Source organism: Lontra canadensis, unplaced genomic scaffold (genome assembly GCF_010015895.1).
Source record: "Lontra canadensis isolate GAN:19392208 unplaced genomic scaffold, GSC_riverotter_1.0 scaffold38, whole genome shotgun sequence".
In the NCBI taxonomy this organism is placed as follows: Eukaryota; Metazoa; Chordata; class Mammalia; order Carnivora; family Mustelidae; genus Lontra; species Lontra canadensis.
The window spans coordinates 16,835,751-16,853,651 of record NW_022631032.1 but is presented as its reverse complement, the minus strand read 5'-3'; positions in this window follow the sequence as shown (position 1 = coordinate 16,853,651).

Sequence of the window (17,901 nt, the reverse complement as noted above, 5' to 3'; positions counted from 1 at the left end):
AAATACCTTTCAAAGTCTTTGGGATTAAATTCATTGGACATCTAGGTCTTTTCCAAATGGGAAAAGTGCAAAATGTAGGTTTATGCTTTTGAGTTCTTATTGCAAAAAACTAAGAATATTTGAGTCTCTTTGGTAAACATGCATTGTGCTTAATGGATTCACAAATTTGCTACCTAAAAAAGTTTTGGTGTAACAGTTCACAATTACTTACTACTTAGTTTTCAGTAGAAACTAAGGTTTCTAAGAGTCTGAAATTCTGTTAACTGTAATTAAAACTGATGGAAATAAGAAAAGCAACTCTGTATGTGTAAGAAAGATATAAGAAATGGGAATGCATTTTTGTTGAAGGTAAAAGAAAGCAATTTTTGTCCTAAATGAGACTGGTTGTTTGTAGAAAAATGGTTTGGGACAAAATCTGAATACAAAAGAAAGTTGTAGAAAGTTTGTGAGGGGAAATCTTTGGAAAGGAATTTTAGGTGTGAGGGACTAAGTTTAAATAAAGGTTTGGGTTTGGTTTTTTTTTTTTTTAGATTTTATTTATTTATTTGACAGAGAGATAGAGAAAGAGCACAAGTAGGCAGAAAGGCAGACAGAGGGAGAGGGAGAAGCAGGCTCTCTGCTAAGCAGGGAACACAACACAGGGTTCAATCCCAGTACTCTGGGATCATGACTTGAGGTGAGTGAAGGCAGATGCCTAACCAACCAAGCCATGCAGGTGCCCCACAAAAAGGATGTCTTTTTTTTTTTTTTTAAGATTTTATTTATTTAGGGGCACGTGGGTGGCTCAGTGGGTTAAGCCTCTGCCTTCAGCTCAGGTCATGATCTCAGGATCCTGGGATCAACCCCTGCATCAGGCTCTCTGCTTGGCGGGGAGCCTGCTTCCCCTTCTCCCTCTGCCTGCCTCTGTGCCTACTTATAATCTCTGTCAAATAAATAAATAAAATCTTTTTTCTAAATCTTTAAAAAAAAGATTTTATTTATTTATTTGACAGACAGCTAGAAAGGGAACACAAACAGGGGGAGGGACAGAGGGAGAGGGAGAAGCAGACTCCCCACTGAGCAGGGAGCCTGATGTGGGCCTGGAGATGGTTTCATCCCTCATAGTCCTTTATGCTGGAGGCCACCTCTACTGACATACAATAGCAAACAAAGACTCTAACCAAGCATACAACAGCCCTCCTGGTAAAAAGAGCCTCAAAGCTCAGTATGGGACTCCCAGGACTCACATTAGGACCGCAATATAAAATAAGCAAAACAGGATGCTTGCTCAGCAGGACTCTAAATGAGACTTCCTAGGCATTGGGTGCACTCAGCCAAGAATTAAATGAAGTCAGAGAAGGACTTCTTGAGACTCCCTACTATTGCTACACCATTTGGGGTGTGAAAAATTTCCTCACATGTGCTATGTTAACATTACAGTTAACTCCTACAAAGTATCCCAATTAATAGGGGACATTTGTGATCAATTAAATAAGAATCAAGATATCCACTGATCCATTTGGCAAAATTGGTAATTGAGGATCTTATCTAAGGGATGTGACCATAATTTGGGGCCTAATACTTGTTTTATGTTCATCCTTTTGCATGTGCTATTGCACGTACTGTTTGCTGCCCATCATGACCCCCCTGAAGCCATACCACAAGACCCTGGACCGATCCCTAGATAGACTCTGTCACACAGTCTGCTGCCCCATTTCAGCAGGAACCAGCCAGAGGGTCATCACCATCCCATTCCCTAAGGGCAGTTAGGGTTACTCTTCCAGAGGGAAAGATGAGTAAGGTGGGGCTTAGGCAGGGATAGATAGATAGGAGGCTAGGAGATCAGGCTGACAGAAATCCACATAAATTTCCTATACCTGGAGGTGTAGGGAAACCAGAGATAAGGGAACAAACAGTTTCACCCTGTACTAGGCACATGGGGTAGGTGTCTTTTTTTTTTATGATAATCACCTGTGACCAACAAAGAATGACCAGAGCCTAAAAAGGAAGTAAGCCATTGTTCCAATTTTAGTATTTGTGCTGTGAAAGGGAGCATAGGAAGCAAGCCATTGAAGGCGTTATTACTAGTCCTTACTCAATGGTGATATCAGTAGAAATGTTAAAAGGATTTAAGTTCCCTGGTTAGCTTTCTATAAAAGACAACCCTCAAGGCCCAAACCCTCCCACTCCTGAGAGCTTTTTCTGTATCTTCACTTAATAAGCTTCTATTGCTTTACTCACAAAAAAACACACAAACAAGAAAAACCCAGGATTTGAAGAACTTAGCACAAAAAAAGTTGAAGAGAGTCTCTGATATCTTTTTAAAATTGGCTATATTTTTAAAATAATATTTTAGATATATTGTGTTGAATAAATATCTTAAACTTTTTTTCACTTTTTAATGTGGCTACCAGATAATTTTAAATTATGTAAGTGGCTTATGCTATATTTTTATTCAATAGCCCTTCTCTGGACCTAACTTCTAGCTTATAAAAAATAAAAGAGACAGAGGAATAATTGAAGCAATACCATCAGGAAACAATCTGACAAACCCAGATAATGGAACATTAGCCTGGATTCTTCAAAAAGTCAATACTCTAAAAAAAAACAAAAAAATGGAGAGACTTTTCTTTAGTAAAAGACTTTATTTTTTTTTTTAAGATCTTAGTTATTTATTTGACACAGAGAGTGCATACGCACGCTCCCCACTGAGCAGGCAGCCCCATGTGGGACTTGATCCCAGGATTCCAGGATCATGACCTGAGGTAAAGGCAGACACTTAACCAACTGAGGCACCCATGCATCCCAGAGAAAAAGACTTAAAAGAGACATAAAATCCAAATGCAATGTGCAAACCTCAATCCAATCCAGGATTAGAAAAAGCTATAAGAGGTATTTTGAGCATATTTGGGGAAATTTGAATATGGAATGAGTATTTCAGAGTGAAAGACGTGGCAGAAAATGTTAAGATTGGTAATTATTTCATTCTGCTATTGATTCTCTGTATCTTATTTAAAAACACCTAAGCTGCCTGACCTATAACTATTTCATGTCTATATACAGGATTGGTAGACAGTAGAGAGAACAAGCCTTCAGTTACCTTCAAATGTGTAACCTTAGGTGAAACTTTGTTCTTGAATAAAAGGAAATACAAAAGCTAAAGAAAGTTTCTAAAAGAAGAGGATAGCTGTCAAAAACATCAAATAATTGTAAAGATAATTAGTGCTATGAGGAAAAAGTACAAGGTATGTAAATCTATATAATGCGGGAGTGTATTCAGGGAAGACCTTCCTCAACTGTTGGCACTTAATCTGGGACTTGAGAGATGAGCAGATTTTGGTTATAAAAGGAGTAGGGGAAAGAGTCTTCTAAGCATAGGAGAGAGTATATGTGAAGGCCTCCTGGTGAAGAGAAATTGGACAGGTTAGGAACAAAGAGAAAGCCATTCAGGGGACTGAGAGGGATGGTGAGCGATGGAGGGTGAAGGCAAACAGAATCCATCTAGCAGTTCCATTCCTCTGCCACTTTTTCTCCATTTCCACTCCTCCACCAATTCTCTCCAACAAAGGATTTGAACTGACTTTCCAAAATTAATCAAATAATGAAAATGGATATAATAAAGAGTTATCTTTTTTAATTTTTTTTTTTATTTCTTTGACACAGAGAGAGAAAAAACATAAGCAGGGGGAGGGGCAGAGGAAGCAGCAGACACCCTGCTCAGCAAAGAGCCCAGCTTGGGGCTCAATCCAAGGATCCTGGTATCCCAACCTGAGCTAAAGGCAGATGCTTAACCAACTGAGCCACTCAGGCATTCCATCAATAGTTATTGAAAGCAGCAAAGAAACAGTAGTTGGAGTTAGTGGATTGAATTTTAAATGCATTTTCAATTTAGCTTTGAAATTGCAGCAACTTATCCCCAAAAGTAAATTTGTCATTTACATAATTCCCATTATCTGGTAAAGAAAAATAGACTGATTAATATAGGGAGAAAAAAAAATTTTTGGGGGCACCTGGGTGGCTCAGTGGGTTAAAGCCTCTGCCTTCGGCTCAGGTCATGATCCCAGAGTCCTGGGATCGAGCCCCACATCAGGCTCTCTGCTTGGCAAGGAGTCTGCTTCCCCCTCTCTCTCTGCCTGCCTCTCTGCCTGCTTGTGATCTCTGTCTCACTTGTGATCTCTGTCTGTGGAATAAATAAAAAAAAAAAAAAAAAAAAAAAAAAAAATTTTTTACATAGCCAAATAAAAGGTGGAATTTTTTCCTTTGCATCTTTGTAGAAAAGACATTGATTATCACGTTAAATCGGTATCATGAGCTGGAACACAGAAAAGAAATAAAATAAAATAAAATAAAATAAAATGGAAAAAATAGGCATCATGAGTAGAGCTTTTCTATAGAGTTAAGTAAATGATTCAGCAAACATAGTGCCTACCAATTGGGATTAATTCAATAGTATGCTTAGAGCATCCTCTTCTTTTCTAGCTACTTGATCTCCATCTAACTTCTCTCTTTAGGTGACTTTTTCCATTCTGTAGCTTTAAATATCAGTATGCTAATAAGGCTATTTTTTTCTTCCTCTCAAAACCTTACTCAGCCCCTGAGCTCATATATCCAAAATCCATGTGACTTTTATATTTAAGCATGTAATAATAACTTTAAAAGCAACCACTGGAGGGAGTAAGATGGTGGCATAGGAGGAGGACCCTAGGCTTGCCTCATCTCTCCAATGTAACTAGATCAAATCAAATCATTCTGAATACCCAAGTTCTGAGGACTGGCAGAACAAACTGCACAACTAGAGGAATTAAAAACACCACATCAAGGAAGGTAGGAAGTACAGAGACATGGTTTGGGGGAGAAATGGATCATGGGTGCTGCAGTGGGGAGGGACCCCTGATCATGGTGAGAGGCAAGAGAGAGTGGAGTGCACAGGGACATGCACAAGGAGAACGCCTCCCCAAAGCCATTGGCTGGGAAAATGAAACAGGCTGATTTTTGTGAGTTTTTGCAAATGGTGGTGCTTAAAGACTGGAGTTTTAGGGGTCCGTGGGCTTGACTGGAAGAGAAGGTTTATTTGAGGAAATAATAGCTGAAAACTTCCCTAATCTGAGGGAAAAAACAGACATTTATATCCAGGAGGCTCAGGGAACTCCCATCAAAATCAACAAAAGCAGGCCAACACCAAGACATATTGTAGTTAAATTTGCAAAATACAGTGATAAAGAACAAGTCCCAAAAGCAGAGAAACAAAACAAGTTCCTACCCTAACTTACAAGGGAGGGCCCATAATGCTAGCTACAGATCTCTCCACAGAAATGTGGCAAGCCAGAAGAAAGTGACAAGATATATTCAACATGCTGATGGGAAAAATTTGCAGCCAAGAATACTCTATCCAGCAAGGCAATCATTCAGAATATGAGGAGAGATAAAGAGTTTCCTAGACAACCAAAAACCAAAAACTCTTGTGAGCCCTACAAGAAATATTAAAGGGAGCCCTTTGAGTGGGAAGGAAAGAGCAAAAGTGATTAAAAAAAAAAAAAAAAAAAAAAAACAAACAAACAGAAAGGACTGGAGAAAATCTCCAGAAATAATAACAAAACAAGTAATTAAATGGCACTAAATACTTATCCACCAATAGTTATTCTGAATGTAAATGGTCTAAACACTCCAATCAGAAGACATAGGGTGTCAGAATGGATAAATATACGGCCTACAAGAGACTCAGGTTAGCCCTAAAGACACCTGCAGATTGAAAGTGAGGGGATGGAGAAATATTTCTCATTCAAACGTACATCAAAAGTAAGACAAACTAGATTTTAAACCAAAGACTGTAACAAGAGATGAAGAGGGGCACTATATCATAATAAAGGGGACTATCTAACAAGAAGGTCTAGCAATTGTAAATATTTATGCCCCAACTTGGAAGCATCCAAATATATACAACAATAACAAACATAAAGGAACTCTTTGATAATAATACAATAATAGTAAGGGACTTTCATACTCCACTTAACAGCAATAGACAGATCATCTAAGCACAAAACCAATAAGGAAACAATGACTTTGAATAACACACTGGACCAAATGGACTTAAGAAGTATAGCCAGAACTATATGAACTTTCATTCCAAAGCAGCAGAATACACATTCTTTTCAAGTGCACATGGCACATTCTCCAGAATAGATCAGATACTAGGTCAAAACAGGCCTCAACAGGTAAAAAAGGTTTGAGATCATACCATGCATATTTCCTGACCACAATGCTATGAGACTTGAAGTCAAGAAAAAATTTGGAAAGACCACAAATACATGGAAGTTAAACAACAGGCTGCTAAAAAATGAATGGGTCAACCAGGAAGTTAAAGAACAATTTAAAAAAAATACATGGAAACAAATGAAAATGAATACACTACAGTCCAAAACTTTTCAGATGCAGCAAAGGTCATCCTAAGAGGAAAGTATATCACAATACAAGCCTACCTCACAAAGCAAGAAAAATATCAAATTGATGAGGTCCGTGATCAAAGGAGCGAGACTGATACAAAGCAAAGGTGAAGTAAAGCTTTATTTCGAGCCAGCACTGAGAATCAAACCGACCAGCTGGGGCCGTCTCCTACAGAGAGAGCTACAACCCCCAGCTTCACAGACTAGCTTTTATAGAGCAAAGGCCATGTGGTTGAGCCTGGCCAATGAGATTGTCTCCACCTGGCCTGACTTGTCCTTGCATTCTCGGCTCTGTTATCTCTACCTGACCTGACCCATCCTTGTATTTGGGCTCTGTTATCAGGGACTGGTCGACCATATTTTACCGGTTTCCCCAGACTTGCTTCTAAGTAAGTTCCTCTTGGGGGGTGGGGGTGGGGGAGGGCAGGGTCAGTTTAAGTTTTACTGCACAAGCAACAAAACGGCTCTTCAACCCAGATGGAGTTGCTCTGGCTCAGTAGGCCCTTACAAAATAAACAATGTAAACTTAGACCTAAAGGAGTTAGAAAAAGAACAACAAATGAAGCCTAAGGCCAGGAGAAGAAAGGAAATAATAAAGAGTAGAGCAAAAATAATAATATAGGAATAAAGAAAACAGTAGAACAGATCAATGAAACCAGGAGTTCATTCTTTGAAAAAATTAATAAAATTGACAAACCTCTGGCCAGATTTACGAAAAAGAAAAGAGAAAGGACCCAAATAAATAAAATCACAAATGAGAGAGGAGAAATAACAACCAAAATCATAGAAATACAAACAATTATAAGAGAATACTATGAAAAATTGTATGCCAACAAATCAAACAATCTGGAAGAAATGGATAAATTCCTAGAAATATATAAACTACCGAAACTGAAACAGGAAGAAATAAGAAACTTGAACAGACCAATAACCAGCAAAGAAACTAAATCAATAATCAAAAATCTCCCAACAAACATAAATCCAGGGCCAGATGGCTTCACGGGGGAATTCTGCCAGACATTTAAAAAAGAGTTAATGCCTATTCTTCTAACCTGTTCCAAAAAATAGAAATGGAATGAAAACTTCCAAACTCATTCTATAAGGCCAGCATTATCCTGATTCCAAAACCAGACAAAGACTCCACTTAAAAAAGAGAACTACAGGCCAATATCCCTGTTGATGCAAAAATTCTCAACAAAATACAAACACATCGTATCCAACAGTTCATTAAAAGAATCATTCATCACTATCAAGTGGGATTTATTCCTGAGCTTCAATGGTGGTTCAATATTCACAAATCAATCAAAGTTATACATCATATTAGCAGAAGAAAGTCTGGAATCATATGATGCTTTCAATAGTGCAGAAGAAGCATTTGACAAAGTATGCATCCATTCATGATAAAAACCCTCAGCAAAGTAGGGATAGAGGGAACATACCTCGACATCATAAAGGTCATTGACAAGAAAGGTATAGCTAATAGCATCCTCAATGGGGGAAATCTGAGAGTTTTTACTCTATGTTCAGGAAAAAAGGATGCCCACTCTCATCGCTGTTATTTTTTTTTTAGATTTTATTTATTTATTTGAAAGAGAGAGCATAAGCAGGTAGGAGGAGCAGAGGGAGAGGGAGAAGCAGCTCCCTAGACATGGGGTGCAATCCCAGGACCCTGAGATCATGACCTGAGCCACCCAGGTGCCCCTCACCGCTAGTATTTAACATAGTACTGGAAGTACTAGCCTCAGCAATCAGATGGCAAAGTGAAATAAAATGCATCCAAATCAGCAAGGAAGAAGTCAAACTTTCACTATTCTGCAGATGACATACTCAATATAAAAAACCTAAAAGACCCCATCAAAAAATTGCTAGAACTGATACACAAATTCAGGAAGGTTGCAGGTTAAAAAATCAACACACAAAAATCTGTTGTATTTCTATACTCCAAAAACAAAGCAACAAAAACAGAAATCAAGGAATCAATTCCATTAACAATTTTATCAAAACCCATAATATATCTAGGAATAAACTTAACCAAAGAGGTAAAATATCTGTATTCTAAAAATTACAAAACACTGATAAAAGAAATTGAAGATGACACAAACAAATGGACAAACATTCCATACTTCATGGATTGGAAGAACAGATATTGTTAAATGTCTATACAGCCCAAAGCAATCTACATATTTAATGCAATCCCTATCAAAATACCACCAGCACTTTTCATAAAGCTAGAACAAATAATCCTAAAATTTTTATGATACCACAAGAGACCCCTAATAGCCAAAGCAATCTTGAAAAAGGAAAGCAAAGCTGGAAGCATCACAATTCCAGACTTCAAGCTATATTACCAAGTAGTCATTAGTATGGTACTGGCACAAAAACAGACACATAGATTAATGGAACAGAATAGAAAATCCAGAAATGGACTCACAACTATAGGGTGAACAATCTTCGACTAAGTGGGAAAGAATATCCAATGGAAAAAAGTCTCTTCAACAAATGGTGTTAGGAAAACTGTACAGCTACGTGCAGAAGAATAAAATCGGACCACTTTCTTACAGCACACACAAAAATTAACTCAAAATGGATGAAAGACCCAAATGTGAGACAGGAAACCATCAAAATCTTAGAGAAGAATACAGGCAGTAACCACTTTGACATCAATGGTAGCAACTTGTTACTAGATATGTCTCCTAAGTCAAGGGAAACAACAAAAAAAAAATTGAACTATTGGAACTTCATCAAGAAGATAAAAATCTTCTGTATAGCGAAGGAAACAATCAATGAAACTAAAAGGCAACCTACAGAATGGGAGAAGATATTTGCAAATGACATATCTGATAAAGGGTTTGTATCCAAAATATATAAAGAACTTAAAAAACTAAAGATCCCCCCAAAATAAATAAATCAGTTAAGAAATGGGCAGAAGACATGAACAGATATTTCTCCGAAGAAGACATCCAGACGGTTAAAAGAAGCTCAACGTCACTCATCATCAGGGAAATACAAATCAAAACATGATGAGACAGCACCTCACAACTATCAGAATGGCTAAAATTAACAATATAGGAAACAGGTATTGGTGGGGATGTGGAGAAAGGGGAAAACTCTTACCCTGTTGGTGGGGATGTAAAGCAGTGTAGCCACTCTGAGAAACAGTATGGAGGTTCCTCAAAACGTTAAAAATAGAGCTACCCTATGACCCAGCAATTGCACTACGAAGTATTTGTCCAAAGGATACAAAAATACTGATTTGAATGGATACATTCATCCTAATGTTTATAGCAGCATTATCAATAATAGCCAATTATGGAAAGAACCTAAATGTCCATCAACTGATGAACGGATAAAGAAAAAGTGATATGGCTCGGCATCAGGGAAATACAAATCAAAACCACAACGAGATATCACCTCACACCAGTCAGAATGGCTAAAATTAACAAGTCAGGAAATGACAGATGCTGGTGAGGATGCGGAGAAAGGGGAACCCTCCTACACTGTTGGTGGGAATGCAAGCTGGTGCAACCACTCTGGAAAACAGCATGGAGGTTCCTCAAAATGTTGAAAATAGAGCTACCCTATGACCCAGCAATTGCACTACTAGGTATTTACCCTAAAGATACAAACGTAGTGATCCGAAGGGGCACGTGCACCCGAATGTTTATAGCAGCAATGTCCACAATAGCCAAACTATGGAAAGAACCTAGATGTCCATCAACAGATGAATGTATCAAGAAGATGTGGTATATATACACAATGGAATACTATGCAGCCATCAAAAGAAATGAAATCTTGCCATTTGCGACGACATGGATGGAACTAGAGGGTATCATGCTTAGCGAAATAAGTCAATCGGAGAAAGACAACTATCATATGATCTCTCTGATAAGAGGAAATGGAGATGCAACATGGGGGGTTAAGGGGGTAAGAGAAGAGTAAATGAAACAAGATGGGATTGGGAGGGAGACAAACCATAAGTGACTCTTAATCTCACAAAACAAACTAAGGGTTGCTAGGGGGAGGGGGGTTGGGAGGGGGGTGGGGTTATGGACATTGGCGAGGGTATGTGCTATGGTGAGTGCTGTGAAGTGCGTAAACCTGGCAATTCACAGACCTGTACCCCTGGGGATAAAAATATATTATATGTTTATAAAAAATTAAAAATTTAAAATTAAAAAAAAAAAGAAAAAGTGATATGGGATGCCTGGGAGGGTCAGTGAGTTAAGCATTGAACTCTTGGTTTCAGCTTAGGTCATAATCTTGGGGTTGTGAGATCAAGCCCCGTGTGGGCCTCTGTGCTTAGTGTGAGTCTGTTTGAAATTCTCTGCCTCTCCCTATGCCCCTCTCCCCACTCATGCGCTCTCTCTGTCTCTTTCTCTCTCTAAAACAAACTAACAAAATTTTAAAAAAAGTGATACACACACACACACACACACACACACACACACAGAGGAATATTACTCAGCTGTAAAAAAGAATGAAATCTTTCTTTTTGCAACAACGTGGATGGAGCTAGAGAGTATAACGTTAAGGGAAATAAGTATAATGTTAAGGGAAATTATTTCCCTTTCTCTGGCTTATTTTTTCAGAGAAAGACAAATACCATATGATTTCAGTCATATGTGTAATTTAAGAAACAAATCAAATGAACATAGTTGGGAGAGACGGCAAACTAGGAAACAGACTCTTAATTATAGAGAACAAACTGAGGGTTACTAGGGGGAAGGGCTGGGTTAAGTGGTGGATGGGTATTAGGAGGGCACTTGCGATGAGTGCTGGGTATTGTATCTAAGTGATTAATCACTAACTTCTACACCTGGAACTAATATTACACTGTATGTTAACTAACTGGAATTTTTTTTAAAAGATTTTATTTATTTATTTGACAGAGAGAGAGAGTGAGAGAGGGAACACAAGCAGGCAGAGTGGGAGAGGGAGAAGCAGGCTTCCCACTGAGCAGGGAGCCCAATGTGGGGCTCGATACCAGGATCCTGGGATCGCGACCTGAGCCAAAGGCAGATGCTTAACGACTGAGCCACCCAGGTATCCCAACTCACTGGAATTTAAATGAAAACTTGAAAAAGAAAAAAATAATAAAAGCTACCACTTATATAGGGCTTAAAATGTACCAAATATTAATTCATTTAAACTGCCCATGAATTCCACAAAGTAGATACCTTTACATCTCCATTTTTCAGATGATAAAATGGAGACACAGAGAGGTAGTAACTTACCTACGATCACATTCTCAAAAAGTCAAAAGTAGGGGTGCCTGGGTGGCTCAGTGGGTTAAGCCTCTGCCTTCAGCTCAGGTCATGGCCTCAGGGTCCTAGGATCGAGCCCCACATCAGGCTCTCTGCTTATCAGGGAGCCTGCTTCTCCCTCTCTACCTGCCTCTCTGCCTACTTGTGATCTCTCTCTCTGTCAAATAAATAAATAAAATCTTAAAAAAAAAAAAGCCAAAAGTAGTAAATGAGAAACATAAAGATACTGATGTGTTAAATAAGCATATGTGCTAGGTTTTGTGTAGTTTTTTTTTTAAAAGAATTTTATTTATTTATTTATTTGAGAGAGAGAGCGCACAAGTAGGCAGAGAGGCAGGCAGAGAGAGGTGAAAGCAGGCTCCCCGCTGAGCAGAGAGCACAACACCGGACCCGGGGCTCGATCCCATGACCCGGGCTGAACGGAGATGCTTAACCAACTGAGCCATCCAGGCGCCCCATATATGTGCCAGTTTTTGAGTGCACAGTAATACTTGACCAGGCAGAAAGTTTATTGGTAATCTGTTCATTAGTGATTTTTTTTAATAATTGTTGCTTTCATGTTCAACATTGTAACTTTGGGTGTGAGATAATAAACACATGAGAAATGAAGATTCTTTGTAGTAACTTTATAACATGATTGGATTAAATGAGATAATACCGACATATATTAGGATTTTTACACATATTAAATGTTCAAATGTGTGTGTGTATCCATTTGAAAGACTATATACCAGTGTTAACAGAGGGTCTGTCTCATTGGTGTTTATTTTTTAAAGTGAAAAATTTAAATGCTCATTTTCTACCTGTATTACTCTTTCTTCTTACTCCCAGTTAATGTTTTATTATAGAAATGTGAGAAAATATAAAAAGGGTATAGATGCATAATTCTGCCAATACTTTAGTATGTATCTATTCTTCCACATTGTTTTTAATACCCATTTGTTCATATTTATTTTTCACAAAAATGGGATCATACTGTACATATTGATTGACCAATGAAAAATCCACCCAATTTTGAAACTAAGACATATATGTATATGTTATAATCAGATGGATGAGTTTATGAGTGTATAGAAGGATACACACACACACACACACACACACACACATTCTATTGGTCAATGTTTTTATGAACATTTGGCCAAGATAACTTGTCATTTATGAAGTAATTTCAGACACTGCAGGCTCACCCAGCAAACTTCTCCCTTGCCTACCTCTTGCACAGAGGCTGTGAAAACTGAGTATTTGTTTTCCTAGTCTCTCTTGCATTAAGAGTGGCCATGGGATTTTTTGCGCAAAGAGATATAAGGAGAAATCAGCCAGCACTACCTTTACTTCTTTGACCTTCCAGCCTTGATCACAGATGGGATCTCCAGAGCTACAGTATTTACAACATGATCATAATCCAAGAGGCACGAAGGAAAGACAAAAAGAAATCACAGTAATGCTGGCACTGATAATGGTCAAGCCTCTGAACCAATGTCAAGAGCCCCAACCTCCAAATTTCTTATTACATGGGGAAACTAAACATTTGGTTAGCCAGATGTTGTTTGGATTTTCTGTCACTTATAACCAAAGGTCTTCTTTAACTGATAAAATGCCGTAAAAAGCTAAGTAATTTATCTTACTCCAGAACTTTAAAGTCACTTAATTCCAGGGGACATCACTGTTCAGAGTTTGCAATTACACCAAAGATGACTTTTATATTACAGTCTGACCTTTTTAGGTCTCTTGTTTGTAGCAGGTGGGTATGCCCATGTGGCTTAAAAAATAAAACTAAACTCATGCCCTTTAGTTCATGTGTTTCTAGCAGCTGAATGTGGTTTGCCTGTAGGAATGAAAATTCTCCTAAAATGTTAATTGATTCAGTTTGACAGTGCTTGCCATACTATAAGTCAATATCGTGATGCTTCTGTGAAACAGTGATAAAGATGGTGGTATAGGGAAGAATCTGGTAGTTATGGTATAGATATGGTTGTTTTGAATGTTTTGCTTTGTTTTTGATGGAACTCGGGAAGGTTGAGAATTCCTTCTTTTTGGAATGCCTGTGTTGTGGGGATGGATGGTGTAATATCAGTATTACAGTATCAGTATTATAGGCTAATCCTAATCCTAATAAGGTAATATTAGACTATATATATTTGGGAAGAACTGATTTAACTGATTAAACTTTTAAGTTTTTTATTTTAATTTTAGTATAGTTAACATATAGTGTTATATTAGTTTTGGGTATACAATATAGTGATTCAACAATTCTATACATTACTCAGTGCTCATCATGGTCGGTGTACTATTAATCCCTTTTACCTATCTTACCCATCCCCTCAACCAGCTCCTCTCTGATAACCATCAGTTTGCTCTCTACAGTTAAGAATCCGTTTAACCTACATGTTTTAATTATCTATTGCTGTATAAGAAATTATCACAAAACATCGTGGTTTAAAATAAGAATTTACTATCTCTTATGGTTTCTGTGGATCTGAAATTCAAACAGGGAGAGCTCCTCTCTACAATGTCTGGGGTTTCAGCCAAAGACTTGAAGGCTGGGGGCTGAAATAATCTGAAGGCTCTTTAACTCACATGAGTCTGGAGGAGGGTGCTGGCTGGGATGGAGGCCTAGCTGGAGTTGTCAGCTATAATACCCACCCATAGCCTCTCCATGGTACCTGAGCTTCCTCACAGCATAGCAGATAGTTTCCAAGGTCAGGCCTCCAGCAAGAGAGCCAAGGGGAAGTTGTGTTGCCCTTTATGATCTAGCCTCAGTGACACAATGTCACATCTGCCACCGTACACTGGGTGAGGCAGTTACAAAGTTCCACCCAGGTTCAAAGGACAATGTAACACCCCATCTCCTACCCATACCATCTCAATGCAGGCATATCAAGATCACATTACAAGACCAAGTCTGGGGGAACAGACTTGGGGTAAGGATCTTTGGAAAACACAACCTGCCATACTATACTATTATCCCACCTCATTAATAAATAGCCATGCCACAAGCGTTTTGATGATATTGACAATGTCCAGAGATTTTTTGTATTGTCCTAATGAGGTGGTGGGGACTGGGGTTGCTACTGGCATCTAGTGATTAGAGGCCAGGGATGCTCCTAGACATCCTATAATGTATACCCATGCACAGAGTTAGCCTCAACACAGGTTGAGAAATCCTGACTTAGAGTATTAACACTCTACAAGTATTTAGAATAATTACGCAAAAGGTAGAGGGATCTATAGAAGACATCAAAATCCTGAAGTCTTCCAAATGAAACATTTACTTTGATAAAATGTACTATTTATGGTCTGCAAATAGCCAACGTCATTACTTAGGCATATCATGATTCCACATACGATACACTGAATATCAACTCTCAGTGAACAGGAATAAACGGAAGGACCCCCTGTTGGTGGATCAGAAGCATTAATATTGTTAAAACATCCACACTGTCCAAAGCCATCTACAGATTCACTACAACCCCTATTAAAATCCCAATGACATTTTTCATAGAAGGAGAAAAAAACAATTCTAATTTGTATGGAACCACAAAAGACTCCAAATAGCCAAAGCAATTCTGAGAAAGAACAAAGCTGGAGGCATAATCTTCCTGATTTCAAACTATAATACAAAGCTATAGTAATAAAAACATTATGGTACTAGCATAAAATAGATACATACCAATGGAACAGAATAGAGAACCTAGAAATTAATGCATGCATATACAGTTAACTAATATTTGACAAAGGAGCTAAGAAGACTCAATAGGGAAAGGATTGTTTTTTCATGAAATAATAATGGAAAAACAGAATAGGCACATGCAGAATGAAATTGGACACCTATCTTAACACCACTCACAAAAATTATCCTGAAGTGGATTAAAGACTTCAACATGGGCCTGAAACCAGAAAACTCCTAGAAGAAAACATCAGAGAAGGTCTCCTTTATATTGATCTTTGCAATGTTTTTTTGGATATGACAAAAGTACACGCAACAAAAGCAAAAATGGGCAAGTGGGACTATATCAAACTAAAAAGCTACTGCACAGCAAAAGAAAAATCAACAAAATGGAAAGGCAACTTAAAGAAGTATAGAAAAAGGGTAAACATAAAAAAAAGAAGTATAGATAAAAAGTAAATATCAAAAATATCAAAATATATAAAGAACTGATACATTTCAATAGCAAAAATAAACAATCCATTTACAAAATGGTCAGATGGGGGTGCCTGGGTGGCTCTGGTTGTGATCCCAGAGTCCTGGGATTAAGCCCTAGGTCAGGCTCCCCACTCGGTGGGAAGCCTCCTTCTCCCTCTCCCACTCCCCCTGCTTGTGTTCCCTCATTCTCTGTGTCCCTCTCTGTCAAACAAATGAATAAATAAATCTCAAAACAAAACAAAACCAAAAAACCAAAATGGTCAGAGGAACTGAATGTACATTTTCCTTAAACATACAGATGACCAACAGATTCATGAAAAGATTCCCAGTATCACCAATCACCAGGGAACTGCAAATCAAAACCACAGTGAGTTATCACATCATACCTATTAAAATCATAAAAAAGATATCATAAAAAAGATAAGATGAAAAGTGTTGGTGAGGATGTGTAGGAAAGGAAACCCTTATTCACTGTTGGCAGGAATGTAAATTAGTCATGGTAAAGCAACTATGGAAAACAGTGTAGATGTTCCACCAAAAAAAAAAAAGGAAAAAAAGTACCATGTAATCCAGCAATCCCACTTCTGGGTATATATCCAATGGACATTAAATCAGGATCTCAAAGAGATATCTGCACTCCCATCTTCACTGAAGTATTATTTGACATAGACAAGGTATAGAAATGATATAAATACCCATTAACAAATGAATGGATAAAGAATTATGGTGTAATATATATAGAATATTAGTCAGCCATGAAAAAGAAGGAAATCCTGCCATTTGTAACAATATCGATAGACCTTGAAAGCATTATGCTAAATGAAGCAAAGAGAAAGGCTAGTACTGTATGCTATCACTTATTTGTGGGATCTAACAAAGCTGAACTCCTCTTTAGAAAAAAAAAGAGTATAGTGGTATTTACCAGAGTCAGGGTGATAGGGGAAGTAGGCAGGTATTAGTCAAAGGATATACACTCTTGATTCATTCCTATCTCCACTCACTGGTCATGTATCCTTGAAAGAGTTGCTTAAAAAATGTCTGAACCTCAGTTTCTTCGTCTACAAAATGGAGACAATTACAGACATCACATAAGCTGTTGGGAGTATTAAGAGGACTCCCATATGTAAAATGTCCAGTGTAGTGCCAAGCATATAGTACTGCTGAACAAAAAATAGCAGGATGACGATGATAATGACAAACAAAAACAAAAACAAAAAACCTAAAAGAGAGCATAGGAAAATTAGAGTAATTTAAATTATTGGACTAGTTGTTTATAGGTTTGTTAAATTATTTTCTTATCGAAATTTACATTGGAGAGTTTCTGGTAGAATACATTTTTAATTGGCTTTTAATAAAATTATTCTCTTTCATAAGTATTCTGTCTTTCTCTGATACCCTGTCTTAAAGATGAATAAGTTTTGGGAAGTTAATGTACAATAAGGTGATTCAATACTATATTATGCACTAGAAAGCTGTTAAGAGAGTAGGTATTAAATATTTTCACCACAAAAGAAATGGTATTTACATAAGGTGATGGAGGGGTTAGCTAACATTATGGAGCTATTCATTTAGAGTATGTATCAAATTGGGGCACCTTGGTGGCTCAGTCAGTTACCCATCCAACTCTTGATTTCAGATCAGGTTATGATCCTGGCTGGTCCTGAGATCCAGCCCTGTGTCAGGCTCCATGCTCGGCAGGGAATCTGCTTCTCTCCCTCTGCCCCTTCCTCTGCATATATGCGGCACACGCTCACATGCTCTTTCTCTCTAAAATAAATAAATCTTAAAAAAAAAAAGAATATGTATTAAATCAACAACTTAAACTTACACAATGTTGTATGTTAAATATACCTCAATAAACCTGGACATAAAGAAAAAACTCACAGTGAATAAGTTTATTAAATGAATATTCCTCGATTTTACCTATCCTAAATGTCTACACTTAAAGGACATTTTTGTCACAGACTTATTACCCTTTGTATGAGTACTTTATCTGTGTACTACTTGTTCGACTCTTTGTCTTAAAAAATGATTTTGTTAGGTTTTGACCAATCTCTCCCTTCTCTTTAAA